General features: G+C 45.4%; 1 pseudogene across 1 annotated transcript in view; it reads left to right on the top strand.

Moving 5' to 3' along the window:
• Window positions 1-10,000, top strand: part of LOC310874581 (RNA binding protein fox-1 homolog 3-like) — a 100,131-nt pseudogene that overhangs the window by 80,523 nt on the left and 9,608 nt on the right. Inside the window, exon 3 of the transcript in view lies at window positions 2,288-2,434. The product of the transcript in view is annotated as an RNA binding protein fox-1 homolog 3-like (transcript). The remainder of the gene's footprint in view (window positions 1-2,287; window positions 2,435-10,000) is intronic.

The raw sequence follows: 10,000 nt of genomic DNA, 5'->3' as shown, positions 1-10,000 counted from the left end.
CTCCACTTATACGTATACTGTACCAAAAAAAACTGTAGCTATACGGTATACACGAAGTAGAAAGATACAGAGTTTTGGAACGGCTCCCTTTTTTGATCCAGCACTTTATCCCATTTAGGCCTGACGTCGAAATAATAAAAAAAAAGGTCTTCTGAAAGAATATATGTTCAAAGATTTGTGCCGCATTTTCACGATTTTTCAAAAATAGCAGACCTACAAGCTCGTAGCGCGCCACTCGGTGGCGCGCTATGAGCTTGTAGATCTGCTATTTTTAAACAGTTAAAACACCAAAAGGGGTTCCCGTACGGAATGGGATATGCTCTGCCCTCCCTTCCCCCGCATCCTTGTTCCACTTATATTTTCCTCACCGTGTGCTTTATGAATATTTTATTTCCTTGTTCATGTCAGTCACTCTCTCTGTTGTCCAGCCTCTGCATGTGTCTTGTTCTCTCCCTTCAAAGTTTCCATCGCAGAGAGAGAGAGAGAGAGAAGAGCTCAAACTGAACACTCTCATGTTTTGGCATCACTGCACTGGCTTCCGGTTGTTTTTAGGATTGATTTTAAAATTCTTTTACTTGTCTATAAAGCTCTCAATGGTCTCGCACCTTCCTACCTACATGACTGCCTGCCTAAATATGTCCCAAACCGCCCGCTAAGGTCTTCCACTGCTGGCCTGCTCGCTTTGCCTAAAAAAATGGCAACTAAAAAATACGGGGAAGCAGCTTTTTGCTTCTACGGGCCGTCGGCATGGAACAAGCTCCCTCTGTACCTTCGTCAGGCAGCCTCTGTAGACAATTTTAAAGCTCAGCTCAAGACCCACTTCTACAACATTGCTTTTAATTGATCTTTTTTTTTCTTCTTTTTTTTCTCTTTTTTTTTTTTGTTATTCATGTCCTCACTGTATTGCATTACTGTCGTTGCCTTGCTTTTCTTTTATTCTCCATTGTTCTGTAAAGCACTTTGAGCTGCATTTCATGTCATGAAAGGTGCTATACAAATAAAGTTTTATTATTATTATTATTATTAACCTATAGACACGTTTTTTTCTTGTTATTGTTACTTCATGCGTGGATGCAGTATAGCTTGGTATAACCCGCCCTGTGTTTCTCCCAACACATTATCACACCCTATCCTTTTTGGAAGATCTGTCAGTACCCCTATACAGTATGCTTCAAATTATAGGAAGCCTTTGATTCCTCCAGCCGCTTCATTTTTGGAAGCTTCACAGCCGCGGCTAGATCTGTCCCAAATTAAATTTAAATAGGATTTGTCTCACATCCAACTAGCAAATATAAGTTCTGTTAAATGTATAGGTCCATTAAGATTTTTATTTGTGGAAAAAAGACTATTATTTATTATGAGAGCAGTCGTGATGCATTCTGGGTAATGATTTGTACTGGCTTGATATAACATATAAAATAATGTCCTATACAGTAATTTGTGATCCAACCCTCATCTCTTCACTCTGTGTAAAAAGATAACATGATTTTACACTTCCAAATGGTGTGCAATGCACGTGCAAAAGTTATATTTTGAGTGGATAATAAAGTACCAAATTATTTTATTTTATCGTTTGATGAATGACGTCAGTCACGTGACTATCTGTCAAAACAATACAGTGTAAATGCGATATTTATAGATGGTTTCAGCGTTGAAACCATGGGGGCAGTCAGACAGATATTTTGTGAAGCCTGAAACTCCTGAAAGTTCATATAATGGCCTGTTGTGGCGCTGTCACTGGACCCAGAAAAACCCATAGTCCATGTATTTGGGCCCAACTTCACCTAGACTGTATTACCTTAATAAACATGGTCATGAATACTTTCTGCTTCCAGTCACTAGTTTAAAGTCTAATTTCTAATGTCATAATATTCGTTTTGGAAAATTATGGTCCCATTTATAAAATAAATGACCATAAAGTCGCATATGTTCTGAGGGGCGTGGCTACCGTTACAGTCTATGATCGGGATTCCCATCCCACTCGAGTCAAAATAAAAACCAACGGAGAAGAAAGGGGGGAAGTCCCGCCTCGTTGTCTGGGCAGCCAATGGCCAAGCTGGGCCCAAACGGAGCCAGCCAATGGCCAGCTGGGCCCAAACGGATCTAGAAAGATGGCGACTTATACAGTGCAGGAATAACAGGCTTCATTTTACGTCCATGTTAGACCCGGGGAACGCTTTGTCCATATTTCTTACAGTCTATGGTTGAAACGCATTTGGATAACACTTTCTAACAAGTTTGTGTGTATTTTATCATAACAACCTGTGTTTCTCCCCCTCCCGGGCAGGCGGAGGACGTGGCACAGACAGAAGTCACCCAGCAGCTGCACCTCGTGCAGAGCAGCGACTCGTCGGAGAAGCAGCAGCCCAAGAGGTTACACGTCTCCAACATCCCCTTCCGCTTCCGAGACCCGGACCTCAGGCAAATGTTTGGGGTAAGACGAAAGGCCGCACCGTCCGCGGGGCATGTAGATTTACAGTGGCGTGCACAGATAGACACTAGGGGGGGGGCCAAAAGGGCACCCCCCTGCCCTTTTGGCAATGTGCCACCTGGTGGTCACCAGTTTAGGCTCTGAGTGCCAATTCTCCCATTATTAAAAAAATTATTTATTTTATTTATTACGTCTTGTCGTCTTTGGCACTCATTGCAAAGACGTCGGGGTTACTGGATTACGTCCCTGGCACTTAAACAGTTTAATTTGTAGTGTGTGGACCATGCGGTGACATTGATCAAATCTTGATAGAAAACTCTTCTACTATATTATTTAGGCCCCCCACAATCAAAAGCTATGTTTCTATGTCAGTGGTCCTTCGATAAAAAAATTAATAGCAGACCTACAAGCTCGTAGCGCGCCACTCGGTGGCACGCTATGAGCTTGTAGATCTGCTATTTTTCAATAGCTAAAGCACCAAAATGGGCTCCCGCCCCAAAATGCGCTGCACAAGGTGCCCTTTTTTTCACTTGATCACCTTGCCCCTCTAAATGTCTGTGCACGCCATAGATTTATATACCGCGACGTGCCGCGAAAACCAAAAGAGTCGATCTACAAGCCTATATATACAACGCGACGACGCTGTGTGATGTTTCCTGAGCTTGTATAGATCTGCTGTTTGAGGTCTCCCGACACGGCCGTATACACAGGCAGGCGTAAATCACGCAATCGTGACGTGACATCACGTGACGTAACGGAGTGCACGCGCGCCGGAGTGCACTGATTGCGAACGCAGTGAGCCACTTAGTATGACAGCAAGGGCTGAATGTCTGTGTGTCACGCTGTTACACCACCCGCCCGCCACCAGAGGGCGCAGCTAGACAGCAAGGGCTGAATGTCTGTGTGTCCCGCTGTTACACCACCCGCCGCTGCTTACCAACGACACTGTCTGTAACTAGGCTATGTGTACTAGTGTGTGTATGGACTAACGTTAGCTAAGTAGTCACAGTCCTAACGGAACAGTCTGTTACTGCTTTAAAACAACAATAAATAAATAAAAAACTTTAAAAAATAGCTGGCCAAAACTGTATGTGTGTCGATACTACCCCAACATAAAAATAATAGTGTCAACCTTACACTAAGCAGGGGAGACTTGGTAAAGGGGCCAATCACATAACATAACATAGCATTTCAACATCTATTGCCACTTCTACTCTACTGGATTTAACATCGACAGCATGTCACAGCACCACATCACTGCGTTCGCTTCCCGCGTTCTCGCGTCTTACTTGTTCCTCATAATGGGTCAAAATAACACGTATACGCTCGCAGCGACGTGGAAGAACGCCTCGCAAAACAGACCTCGTGTCACAGACGCAGTGGAACCATTTCACACGGCTGTATTTTAGCCATTTAGACATACTGCACACACATAATGTGCTTTATTATTATCGTACTGAACGTATATATACCATAACAGTTAGGCTCACGCAGAAGGGTTATTTACCAGCACAGAGGGCTGTGTTTTCGTCCATGCTACTAAGCCCCTTATCCCTAAACTACGTAGCCTTGTTTTGAGTGGTGCAACCACTCCTACAACCTAGCAATGTCCGTGTACACCTATGTATGTATCAGTGGTCATGAGCACGAGCGTGTCACTTATTAATACCAGTAGGGGGCGCCAAAAACAGAGAGAGGGGTAGTGCTGTGCCTTCTGCATGCTAATGAGAGAGAGAGAGAGAGGAAGGGGGGGGGGGGGGAGTTGCACCACTCGGTTCACAGGTGTGATTTTTTTTACTATTTTGACAAAAGGAAATTATTACAGTTAACCTATTCTGAACGGGAACCCATTTTGGTGTCAGCATCATGTTATGCTTTAGCTATTTAAAAATAGCAGATCTACAAGCTCATATCGCGCCACCGAGTGGCGCGATACGAGCTTGTAGGTCTGCTATTTTTGAAAAATCGAAGAATGACTGACATAGAAACATATAGCTTTTTCAGAAAACTGTCAGGATGTCAGAAGACGTTTATAGAATCTGATCTCAGGTCAGAATGGGTTAAAATAGCCAATCTACAAGCTCACAACGTGTCGATGCAGATCGGCTAGTTGAACTATTCAAAAGTTATTTTCAAAATAGTAACATTAAGGCCAAGTATAGTTTAGGGATAAGAGATTTAGCATGGACGAGTCTTTGTAGGCAATGCATCTGGTTCATTCAATGTCATTGTCCACATGACATGACATGACCTTTTCTGGACCCGGGGCCCACTTGGAAAATCTGGAAAGCGTTCGCGGACCACTTAGCACGTTAAGTGGCCAGTTGCCAGATGGGTGGGCCGCGTGCATTTTTTTGGAGCATGTTTATTTCAATCAACCTATATGTGGCAGCTGGATCAATGGAACTAATGTATTGTATTATACACAGTCTCTGGCACTGCCATGGTCATATTACAGTCATACACACTTGGTTCTCTCTCTCTCTCTCTCTCTCTCTCTCTCTCACACACACACACACACACACACACACACACACACACACACACACACACACACACACAAAAACACTCTCTCTCTCTCTCACTCTCACTCTCTCTCTCTCTCTCTCTCTCTCTCTCTCTCTCTCTCACACGCACATACACACACACTCTCTCTCTCTGTCTCTCTCACACACACACACACACACACATACACACACACACACACACACACACACACACACAAACACACACACACACACACACACACACACACACACGGTCCATTACACAAGTGTTTGTTTAATCACCAAGTCTCTTTGATCTTGTGTTACATCATGTGGCACTCGGGGCCGTCCTGTACCCATTAAAGATGGATGCTCCACTCGCACCTTTTTTATATAGAAAGCCATGAATAATTAACGCCTTTACCTCTCGGTGGCCCCCCAACCCAAATTAGAGGGGGTCCTTATTAATGTTTCATCTGCCGTGCCCGGCGTCCCCTTAACTGGTCCTGGGAGGGCTGGGCCTGTTTGTGGAGGCACGTCTCCAAAACGCCCTCTGTTTGGTATGCAGCGCAAAATACCCTCAGCATCTGGCAGAGGACAGCAAAGGACCGACGTTTGCTTGAGAGCTGTTTACTCAACACACAAACTATACGAGATGTTTCGGTGATTTCTATGAATCCAGCCTGAAAACAACTCATATTATATTTACCAGGTGGACACTTCTGTCACTGTATAGCCCATTCTGACCTGAGATCAGATTCATACGAGGTTTCCACTGGACACACACTGGTCTGATTAACCCATTCTGACCTGAGATCAGATTCTAAAAAAAGTCAGTCGTTCTTCGATTTTTCAAAAATAGCAGACCTACAAGCTCGTATCGCGCCACTCGGTGGCGCGATATGAGCTTGTAGATCTGCTATTTTTAAATAGCTAAAGCATAACGTAATGCTAACACCAAAATGGGTTCCCGTATAGAATGGGATAGGCAACGCGTGCTGCTTCCGCGTTGTGACGTCATGGGAATTCATGAGCTCTGAATAGAGACTATAGTGCCCGCCCCGGAAATGAACCATTATTACTTGGGGTTATAAGTGGCCAGTTGCCAGATGGGTGGGCCGCGTGCATTTTCGGTGCATGTTTATTTCTTTTTTTTTTTTTTTTTTTTTTTATCCCACGATTTTGTAACCCCGGCATGTTTATTTCAATCAATCTATTGTGGCAGGTGGATCAATGGAACTATATATGCCCAGGCTCCATATATGGAGCCATATATGGAGCCTCTGCCCTGTCCAGAGCCCCGGGCAGAGGTCTTTTGCGGCGGTTCTGGACAACCGTGGGTCCGACGGACTCGACACCGGGCACTGCACTCCCTGTGGGGGCGTGGAACGAGTGTGTCGAATTTGTAACTCGAGTTGCGTGCATTACAGACGTACACACACGTATACGTACACAGACAGACAGACCTTTTGTCTATATGGTTTTACCTGTATCGCCAAAGAGCGCCCATCTAAGAGCCACTAACAGATCCCTGCAGCGCTTCCATTCCTCTTCCATTACTTACTACTGAATACTTAACCCATTCTGACCTGGGATCAGATTTATACGAGGTTTCCACTGGACAACACACTGGTCTGATGAACCCATTCTGACCTGAGATCAGATTCTAGAAATGTCAGTCGCTCTTCGATTTTTCAAAAAATAGCAGATCTACAAGCTCATATCGCGCCACTCGGTGGCGCGATATGAGCTTGTAGATCTGCTATTTTTAAATAGCTAAAGCATAACGTAATGCTAACACCAAAATGGGTTCCCGTATAGAATGGGTTAAAGTGGCACTATATATATATAACTTTTTTCTAGTGAATAAAATGTATTGTTGTCCAATATGTATGGTGGAGTCAGTTAATTCAATAACCCACTAAACGCTGCTGCAGTGTGATTATTTGTATAGCGAATCTAAAACAAATGCAGTCGCACGCAAGGACTGGCAATACAAGATTTAGAGTGAGTATGTACTCACTCGTACTGCCGGTCCTTGCGTGCGACCGCAGTACAACAGGCAGTACGAGTGAGTGTGTACTCAGTGTAAGTACGCAGTGAAGCCGTTGACTCAAAAGGTTTTACATTTGACAAAATAACTTTCAGTTGTAGTTGAGTAATATTATTTTGACCGGGAGTATATATCTACTGCAGGGGTGCCCACACTTTTATTTATTTTTTACCTGAGAGCTACTTTCAAAATGACCAGCTCAACAAGATAAAAATAAAAATATGATCCTATTGCTGAAAATAGTTTTTTATCTGAGTTATTACGGCTTACACAAAGCCGTAATATCGGCGCTGGCAATACATAATAAGAAAGTATTGCATTGTACGTTTGAGCTGACGGGCACTTTTTGATGTCAATCAAGTCACCTTAACAGTTTGACTGTTTTACACGCTTAACCCGCATTTTAATCAACCCCCCCTTCACTGCCGAGATTGTTGTATTACCTTTAGAGCATACGCTGAATTATTTGGGCTTTTAATCCGCGAAAATCCAGCGAAAAAAGCTCCCTCGGTATGTTGTGATCCGAGCGTATCATCCACCATCTTGGCGCACCCGGAAGACGCACACAAGACTCGTCTCAATGAGGCGTTGCACCCCATGCATTTCCATTGGCCTCAATTTCCCAGAAGCCCTAGCAGCCCACAGCATGTGACGATTTCCGGTTTCGTCATCAAAGCGAATGCATCTAAGTCTCTATCTCCGCGACGAAGACGGATTTTCTTTTTATTTATTACAATACAGCGGATTAAACACATAAAACAAAAGGCGGGTATAGCGGGGTTGGCAGCGACAGTAACCTGGAGTAATCCATTCCCGGCACGGAAACTTCAAGTGACCGGGATGCCTTATTTAATCGTATATTAGGGGCATGTGGTCTATACCTGAACAGGCTGTGTGATCTACTGGTACGTCACGAGCTATACCCTCTGTACACCCCTTGTACTGCAGTCACACGCAAAGGACTGGCAGTACGAGATTTAGAGTGAGTACACACTCACTCTATAAATCTTGTATTGCCAGTCCTTTGCGTGCGACTGCAGAAAAACCCCATTTGTTTTAGATTCGCTATCCAAATAATCACACTGCAGCAAGCAAGTTTCTTTCCTCATAGCGCCCTACATGTCTGCGTGCTCTCCCTCCCTCTGTACCAATTGGAAAGTTTAAGATCAGCGTCGACGTGGAACTGCACTGTGTGCCGTTGCTTATGAAATCCGGTGACACATTTAACCCATTCTGAACGGGAACCCCTTTTGGCGTGTTCGGCTATTGAAAAAATAGCAGATCTACAAGCTCATAGCGCGCCACCGAGTGGCGCGCTACGAGCTTGTAGGTCTGCTATTTTTTGAAAAATCGAAGAACGACTGACAATTTTTTTTAGAATCTGATCTCGGGTCAGAATGGGTTCATCAGACCCAGTGTGTGTGTCCAGTGGAAACCTCGTTTGGAATCTGATCTCAGGTCAGAATTGGTTAAAACACCAAGCGCAGCGGGTTTTCTGCTGGTCTATATACAACAACGCACACAACTTAGCCTGATTCTGCATGTTTGATTGCCAGGAGAGAGAGAGAGAGAGAGAGAGAGAGAGAGAGAGAGGCCGACAGGCAGAGAGAATGTGTTAGGATGGGACAACAAGTACTCATAACAGGGTAGTGAAAGCGTGTGTGTGTGTGTGTGTGTGTGTGTGTGTGTGTGTGTGTGTGTGTGTGTGTGTGTGTGTGTGTGTGTGTGTGTGTGTGTGTGTGTGTGTGTGTGTGTGTGTGTGTGTGTGTGTGTGTGTGTGTGTGTGTGTGTGTGTGTGTGTGTGTGTGTGTGTGTGTGTTGGTCGGCCGAGCTTGTTAAGATATAGCAATGGTGTAGCTGGAGTGTTTACTGATGTTAGAGTGCACACACACACATGTACTCTCACACACACACACACACACACACACACACACACACACACACACACAAATTCACCGGCATAAACCCTGGCGCTAACATTTAATATAATAGGAGGCTGGAGGCTCAAACGGAGTGGAACATCTGTTCCCTCTGGCTCTTTGTTCCAGAGAGAGGGAGCCTGTCCCTTCGCCTCTCCCCAGCCACGGAGGCCTTGATGCGGGGAGCGGCTGGGGGGATGGAAGGGTCCCGTCAGTGGAGACACAATTAATGGGATTCCTCAGCACGGTTAAAAGGGAGTTTATCCTCATTAGGTGTGTGCAGGGTGACAGCTCGGTTAGGAGTGGTCTGTGTGTGTGTGTGTGTGTGTGTGTGTGTGAGTGGCGGGCTGTCCGTGCGTCCGTGCGCACGTTTGTTCACTGCACTCGCTGAGAGAGAGAGAGAGAGAGAGAGAGAGAGAAAGTGAGAGAACTCAAGAGAGTGAGTGCATGTGTCTAAGGACTGCGAGTCTTATAACTCCTTTCCAACAATCCCCAGTCACTTAGGAAGGTCTCCAAGGCAGCCAGCGCTACACCACAATTAACCAGTGACAACCAGTATAGTAAAGGAGTGTGTGGGGGGGGGGGGGGGACAGGAGAGAGAAGGCAGCGAGAAAGCTGCAGAGAACAGAAGAGAAACGTATTAGAAGAGACAGACAATCTGCTAGCACTCACTGCAATCAACGATGCTCAAGAGGGCGTCCGACCCTGTTAACAGTGGGGTCACCAAGACGAAAGGGCCCAAATCGCTCTGCCCCATAAGGAGGAGAGCTGCTTGCAACACCAGAAAAGTTTAGCCCGCCGCGCTTCCCGAGGCCGAAAAGTTTGGAAACGAATGCTGACTTCTCGACTCGTGACTCGTGATGTGAGTTTGTGTGTCACTTCAATGGAAGCAGTTTAGCAGTTTGTCCAACTTGGTGCTTTTCTCCGGGGAGAGGAGTACTACGCACACGCACGCACGCACGCACGCACGCACGCACGCACACACACACACACACATACATATACAACTCCTCTTCACTGCTAATCGCCTGGCCTTGACGAGTAATGGCAGCGGGCAGAGCAGTGGCACTGCAGTCCAGATTCCATCTTGGCTCATGAGCCTTCGCCACAA

This window comes from Protomyctophum parallelum (genome assembly GCF_964188405.1).
Source record: "Protomyctophum parallelum genome assembly, chromosome: 17".
Taxonomy (NCBI): domain Eukaryota; kingdom Metazoa; phylum Chordata; class Actinopteri; order Myctophiformes; family Myctophidae; genus Protomyctophum; species Protomyctophum parallelum.
This window is presented reverse-complemented; position numbering and strand designations above follow the sequence as displayed.